This window comes from Anthonomus grandis, chromosome 2, assembly GCF_022605725.1.
Source record: "Anthonomus grandis grandis chromosome 2, icAntGran1.3, whole genome shotgun sequence".
Classification (NCBI taxonomy): domain Eukaryota; kingdom Metazoa; phylum Arthropoda; class Insecta; order Coleoptera; family Curculionidae; genus Anthonomus; species Anthonomus grandis.
In genome coordinates this window covers 26,693,047-26,700,708 of record NC_065547.1, presented here as the reverse complement: position 1 = coordinate 26,700,708, position 7,662 = coordinate 26,693,047, and positions in this window count along the sequence as shown.

Here is a 7,662-nt window from a genome sequence, read left to right as displayed (position 1 = left end):
GTAAATGAAAACAAAGAAGCAATATGCATGGATGTTTATTATAAGAGACAGTTGTCTGTATTCTCTTTTAATATTCATGTTTTGTCGACTAGTCAAAGTATTTTCTATACTTATCGTGAAACAAACGGTCGAAAAGGCTCTGACGATGTATGTTCGATGTTGCATCATTTTGTTTACAACTTTCTACCTAGTAGTGTTCGAGTCCTCGATATATTTTGCGACTCATGTGAGGGACAGAATAAGAATTAGTTATCCGTTAGCTCCATCACTTAGTGCATGTGCAAAAAAGGTTTGATGAAATCAAGATCAGTTTTCCTATTAGAGGACATTCATTTATGGAATGCGACAAGGATTTTGGACTAGTTCAGCAAAGGTCGCGTGTGGCACTTCCAAATGAATGGGCTGAAGTTTTCAGAGCTTTGTTAAACCAAATCCTTTTGATGTTAGGGAAATCACTTCCGATTTTTTTAAATGCTGGACTACACATTTTCCTACACTTTACAAAAATAAGTGTCCAATGAAGATCCAGCCCATACGTGACTAAAAGTCGTTAAAGATCATCCCAGGCTTGTCTACCATCGATCAACATGGAATGGTATGTGGGAATCGGCTGTTTTGATTAAACCGAAGAAAAAATTTATCAATAATTTACCAAACAATTTGTTCGAATTACCAGGCCAATTATACAAAGGTAACTAACTATACACATAATATTATTTTCCAATGTTAAGGATGTTTTATCTATTTGCAGGACTACTCCCTATAACACTAGCCAAGTAAAGTCCAGTGCAACGATATATTAGAGTGGTCACCCGTCAAAACACCAGCATTTTACTTCTCAAACAATGTAAATAGAAGTTGGATGACATTCTTTGGCAAGTGGAATGCTGGTGTTTTGACGGGTGACCATTCTAATATATCGTTGCACTGGACTTTACAATGACCTGCAGTGCTTAATGAAATTCTGTCGCAATCCAGCCGATAGAAAATATTTCTCTACATTAAAACATACCAGAAATGTCAAAGACAACGCTTCCTTTCCAAAAGCTTCGTGTGTAAGGATGACATTTCTTCCTTGATATGATATTATGACAGTATTTGTATTGTGAAAAGATCGGCTTAAATCGCCTGTTTTCCATGGTGCGGTATAAGTTTTTACCATCGTAACAGTTCACAAAAATTAGATCTTTTTCAATCAAAAACTAAAGAAAAACACAGAACATCACAAATGCCGTTTGACAAGAAGACATCAGCTTTTGTTTGCGGTTTTGCCATTCCAAATTTTTTAGAAGCGGTTTTCGGAATAATAATGTTAATAATTTTTTTTGCTTGTAAGATGTTATTTCTTCACTTAGAATAAGATATATCTATCTCTACTTTTAATTTTTAATCCGAAATCTAACACCAATAAGTTAAATTAACATTAATATTATATGTTAATATATAGCTGAAAATTTCCTTTTGAAAATGTGTGTAAACTTGACAACAGAGAATCGGTGAAAACGTTTTAAACAAAACACCCCCCTTGCCCCTGAGTACATGTTGAACTTAAACAACGTTGTTGTTTACTAATTCTAGTTAAGAATATAACGGGAAGAGAAATTAGATAATAGGGAATATCCAGATAATTGAGGCAATGGAAGCAAAAGAATTTTATAAATACTTAGGAATGCAGAAATTATATGTCATTTCTGACGGAATATTAATGAAAAGTAAAATAATCAATCGCATAATCAGTATAAGAAGAGTGAAGACGAAAAACCAGCTTAATAGTAAAAAACGGTTTGAGGCATTAAATCAAGCGATAATCCCAAACTTTACTGACTATAAGGTTATAATTAACATCGACGCTTCGTCAAAGCTAGTTTTCGTCAACGGTTTTATTTCAAAAATTAAATATTTAACACTTATTTTTTAAGAATATAAATCAAAAAAAGTGTAGTTTGGATTACAGAAAATGAGGTTTTTATTGAAAATGACAAAACAGCATATTTCCCTAAAATATTCCTTATACGATGACAGCAATTCAAAGAATTAAAAGTACTGAAGTACTTGTTCAAATGAGCTCAAGTTCATTAAAATCGAATTGGTGCTTCAGCAGTTACTGAGTTCTTATAAATGATCCAGCGCCAGATATATTGTGATATATTTTGCGTTAATATCATTTTTTGCTAGAAGAATCACAAAACTCTTATTTTTTTCACACTGCAATATGCGGTACTATATTATTCTCGGTAGTGGTTTCCACGATTCTCTATCCGGAACTAGTAAAAGAAATCAGTTTTTTATCAGCATGTTAGATTAATATATACCGATAATATATTTATTTATTTACTATCCGCATACTGATACGAGAAGTTAGGAATTCTATAGTCAGAACCCCTCGAAAAATGAACGTGTTGAAACCATGGTTATTTCCATGGTAAAACGTGGTAAAAAGAATATTATGTCCTGTACGTCGAGATGGTGCATTAATATTCATGCCTAGCGTCAAGTCAGGGATAAAACTCAATGGTTGCAATAAATTATGAAACATGTCTGGATTCCTATGTGAACGATGGATCTGGACAGTTGTAATATTAAGAGATTTCTTTACCTGGCGATAATTAATATTATCCATTCACCGATGTTCCTTAAATTAAATATATACAGTGCTTTCATTTCAAAACTTTCAAAAGAAAGCAACCTTCATAACTTCTTAAAAAAAAACAAAAGTCAGTTTAGATAGACTTTCAATAACTTCTTCTTATGCAGCTAACTTCACTTTGATATATCAAATAAAAAAGAGAAAATCGGTTGACGTATAAGCGAATAGTAAACAAAAATGTGTGGAAATAAAAAACATTTTATTAATTTAAACTTTGGTAGGTCAAATGTCAACACCACACATTATTTTAAATAGCAAACAATATAGCAAAGCAAAAAGTACTCTGAAAAAATTTATGTATGGGCAGAAATATTTGTAACAAAATCATCAAGCCATTTTTTTTTGGAAAAAATTTTTAACAAGACAAATTTATTTACACCTTGAAAATACAATATATCCTTCAATCATCCATTCTTTGGAAAGAGGTGTGATGTGTCACACGATGGGGTTTTCATTTGACATATCAGTCACAGTGTAACAGTGAGGTTAGCTCGAAGCACGAACTTAATAAATATAGCTGGATTGTTAATGGCCACGATACCCAAAAATGACCACTGCCTATGGCCGCCATTTTGATAGTGGTTGTGTCCTTTTGATGTTGGTCACTCTGAACATTTTGTGCTTCTAACAAAAAATATATTAAATAACGGTAATGAAGTTGACGACGCTGATGTTTGATGTGTGATCTGTCAGGAACTAATTTTATTTTTTTCCATCATTAGAATTCTAAAATCACGACCCGACACGATCACTTGAAATAACTGAATTTAAATAACATTGTTTTTGGCGATTTGTAAACGACGCGACGTTTGGGTATATCATCTGCAACAGACAGATATAGCTTCCTCCTTATTTAATACGTGGATAATGTATCACCATCTTTATTTAAGGTTTTTGGTTCATTGTTTCTCAAAATGGAATTATTGTGAATTCTCTGACTGTGTTGTGTATGATAGAATAATATATAGAGTTGTTTATTTTTACTATATAAACTCTTGCTAATTACAAACCCTCATCAAATCATTTATATTTTGATTTTTATAGACGGTTGTACCTATTAATGTGGAAACACTCTACATAGAAGGAAAGTAAAAGTCGTAATAATAAAAATAGAAAGAAATTATAAGTGTTTTTAACTGAATTAATATTTTAAAGTGCATGCATCTATCCCAAGTTAATTGAAACTTGGGATAAAGTAAAAGGTGAGGATGAAAAATGCAAAATTTTAAAAATTATAAAGGATTTTCTACTTACGTATAATTCACAATTACACCCGGCTAACTACACTCTTTTTGCGACTAGCCTTCACGTTGATTATTATATATGATATTAATTAAACCTAAAGCCTTAAGTAACCAAATTCTGTAACTTTGGATAAAGTAATAAGTAAATCCTTTCAAACTGAAGGATTTACATTACTTCTTTAGGTCATAAACACAAATTTCCAGACGCAAATAAGAAATATTAAATATGTAGATACGGATTCATTCATAAATAAAAAAGACTGTCAAATGTCACTTACGTCAGTAAATATTATTTTATTATTTATCGGGAGTGGCTACTGTACTAGTAAGATTATGGTAATTTTGTGTCGTGTCTCATTATAGGTAAGTATTTGTTTATTTATACAGGGTGTCCCAGCGAAAACGAAACAGAGCTATTTTCGGTATGAAAAAAAATTTTTTTTTCAAAAATCTCGGACACGTCGAATTAATTTTTGAGGGGGACAACTTTTCCTTACCAAGGCACCCTCATACCAGCAACCCCCTTCGAGGGGGTGGAATCACCCCTAAAATCCTAAATGGAAAGAGGGGTCGTATGATACCTTATTTTAAAGGTCTTTTAATTCTGAATATAACTGCCAAATTTGAAGTGGCTAAAATTATTTCTCTGGATAAAATAGCTTGTCAAAATTGCGGAAACAGCGAAAATGAAAAAGGTATTATGGACACTTTTTTGGATAATATTTTTAAAAGAACAAGGAAATCCTATTTTTGAAGGGGTCACTTATTAATTAAGAGGCCACCTAATAACTGGAATCCTTTACGAGGGGTTGAAAGCACCCCTTAAATCTTAAACAGAAAGAGGGATCGTGTTATACCTTATGTTGAAAGCGTTTTCACTTTAAATTTAAATGGTGACTTCTGAGTGACTGATGGATTTCTTCTGGATATGAAAGCCAAATAAAATTCTGGAAAAAATGCTTTAAATAAACCTTTATGCCTGAAACCCTTTCTTACAACTTTTTTTATTGGATCATTTAAACATGATTAAAAATGTATTAGTATTGTTAATATTATTGTTATTACACCTTATCAGCATATCATAAATAAAAACAAAATATCAAATAAAATGCAAACACAAGTATCTGAAGAATTTATTTAGCTTGCTAAATATCATTAGTACTTTTTTCATAAAGCAGCATTTATTTAAATAGTTTTAAATTATTACCCAATCTTTTACGTGTTGAAACACTGTTAGCAATGGTTTATTCTACTGCAGAGAGGGTTGAGATGATAGAGTTTTTCTTTCGGCATAACAATTGTGCCAATATAACGGTACAAGAATTTAATGACCTTCATCCAGAAAAACGAGTCAACAGAAAATACGTTCTAGAAATAGTTGCTAAATTTAGGGAATCTGGCAATGTCTTAAATAAAAAGCGTGAGGTTCAAAATGCTGTTGTTGTCAATGAAGCAATGCAAATAACTGTCCTAGGTCAACCTCATGCCGAGCCAGGAATAAGTGTCAGAAAATTGGCGACGAGTACAGGAGTAAGCAAAAGTAGTGTTCATAGGATACTTAAGCATAATAAATTCCATGCTTACAAAATTCATCGGGTGCAAGAACTGAATGAGGACGATTTTGACAGACGAGTGCAATTTTGTGAATCGCTTAGTGATATGATAACTGTTAATCCGCGTCTTATTTACATTTGCTTTTCAGATGAATGTACTTTTTTTCTTAATGGCAACGTAAATCGTCATAACTGCTGCTACTGGTCAAATGCAAATCCGGGCCAGTTTCGTGAAGTTCATACCCAGTTCCCTAAGAAGTTAAATGTTTGGGCGGGAATTTTGGGCGGCTCCATTGTTGGTCCGTTTTTTCTGCCCGGAAATTTAAATGGAGAAATGTACCGAGATCTCTTGGAAAATGCCGTATATCCAAGAATAGTAGAAATAATAGAAGGCGGAAATCATTCTGATGATGATCAAGTCGTTTTCCAACAAGATGGAGCGCCTCCACATTATGCTGCTGGTGTGAGGCAATATCTTGATGAGATATTTCCTGATCGTTGGATTGGAAGGAGAGGACCTTTTATAGAATGGCCAGCTAGGTCACCCGATTTAACCCCATTAGATTTTTTTTTATGGGGGCATTTAAAAACAAAAGTTTACGCTACCCAACCAGATACCCTAGAAGACTTACGCCAGAGAATTATAAATGAGTGTCAGATGATAACACCTGAAGTTCTACAAAACGTCAGGCATCGTTTTGAGCAAAACCTGTATTCCTGCATGGAAGTAGGCGGGGCACAATTTGAACATTTAATAAATTGACGTGATTTAAATAAACTTGTTTTATTTAAAAGACACAAAAGGAAAAGGGTAGGTATTTCTTATCTCTCCACTTTTACTGGCAGTAAAGATATTTCTTGCTATTTTTATATCCACAAGATATCCATCAGTCACTCAGAAGTCACCATTTAAATTCAGAGTAAAAAGGCCTTCAAAATAAGGAATGACACGACCCCTTTTTCTATTTAAGATTTAAGGGGAGCTTTCAACCCCTCGTAAAGGGTTCCAGGTATTAATGTGGCCTCTTAATTAATAAGTGACCCCTTTGAAATTAGGACTTCCTTATTCTTTTAAAAATATTATCCAAAACAGAGTTCAAAATACCTTTTTCATTTTCGCTGTTTCTACAATTTTGACAAGCTGTCATATCCGGATAAAAAATTTTAGCCACTTCAAATTTGGCAGTTATATTCAGAATTAAAAGGCCTTTAAAATAAGGTATCACACGACCCCTCTTTCTATTTAAGATTTTAGGGGTGATCCCACCCCCTCGAAGAGGGTTACTGGTATGAGGGTGCCTTGGTAAGAAAAAGTTGTCCCCCTCGAAAATAAAATCGACGTGTTCGAGATTTTTGTAAAAAAAAAATTTTTTCATACCAAAAATACCTCTGTTTCGTTTTCGCTGGGACACCCTGTATAATCATATTATATGCAAAAAGGGATTGGAACCTTGGGTTGGCACTAAATAGTGTGTCAGGAAGTCATTTGAGCCCTATTTAGGGAATGGGATAATAGTTCAGAAATAGACATTATAGGCACAAACGTTTGTGCCTTTGTATACACATCCACACGTATATGCGTATGTACAGGGTGTCCCATTTTGGGTACTTTTGCGGGATATCTCCGTTATTTTTAGAGATAGAGAGTTGCGGTTTTCGCGACACTGTGCTAATTTTTCGTAAAAACTAAAGATGCCGTCAACAAAATTTTCATAGCCCTTTTAGCTTGTAAGATACAGGGCATTTTAGAAATGTTTGCATTTTGGGACCCCCATCGTATCTCCGTTATCTTTAAAGTTTGTGTATAAGTAAAAACTCACTCTTATAGATTTTTTTCCGTAAAATTCAGTGGTGTAGATATATATTTTTTTTGATTAATAGGTTTTGAGTTATAACCCAAACTTATGTTTTTTTTAACCGGAACACCCTGTATATTTTTTTAGTTAATAATATTGGCCTTTTTTTTACCTTTTTAAAAATATATTAATAACAGTATGGACTTGTTTTTAAAAATACGCAAGTAAATTATGCATTTAATTTAGAAAATTGTTAGTTATTTGCATATTTTTGCAAATAAGTCTATACTGTTATACAGGGTGTTTCAGAACTATGGGATCAAACTTCTGGGGGTTGTTCAGTGCAACAAAAGAATCCATTTGAGTATAGGAACCGATGTCCGGAAATGCGTCACTACGCCACTAAGGCCCTAAGATGCGTT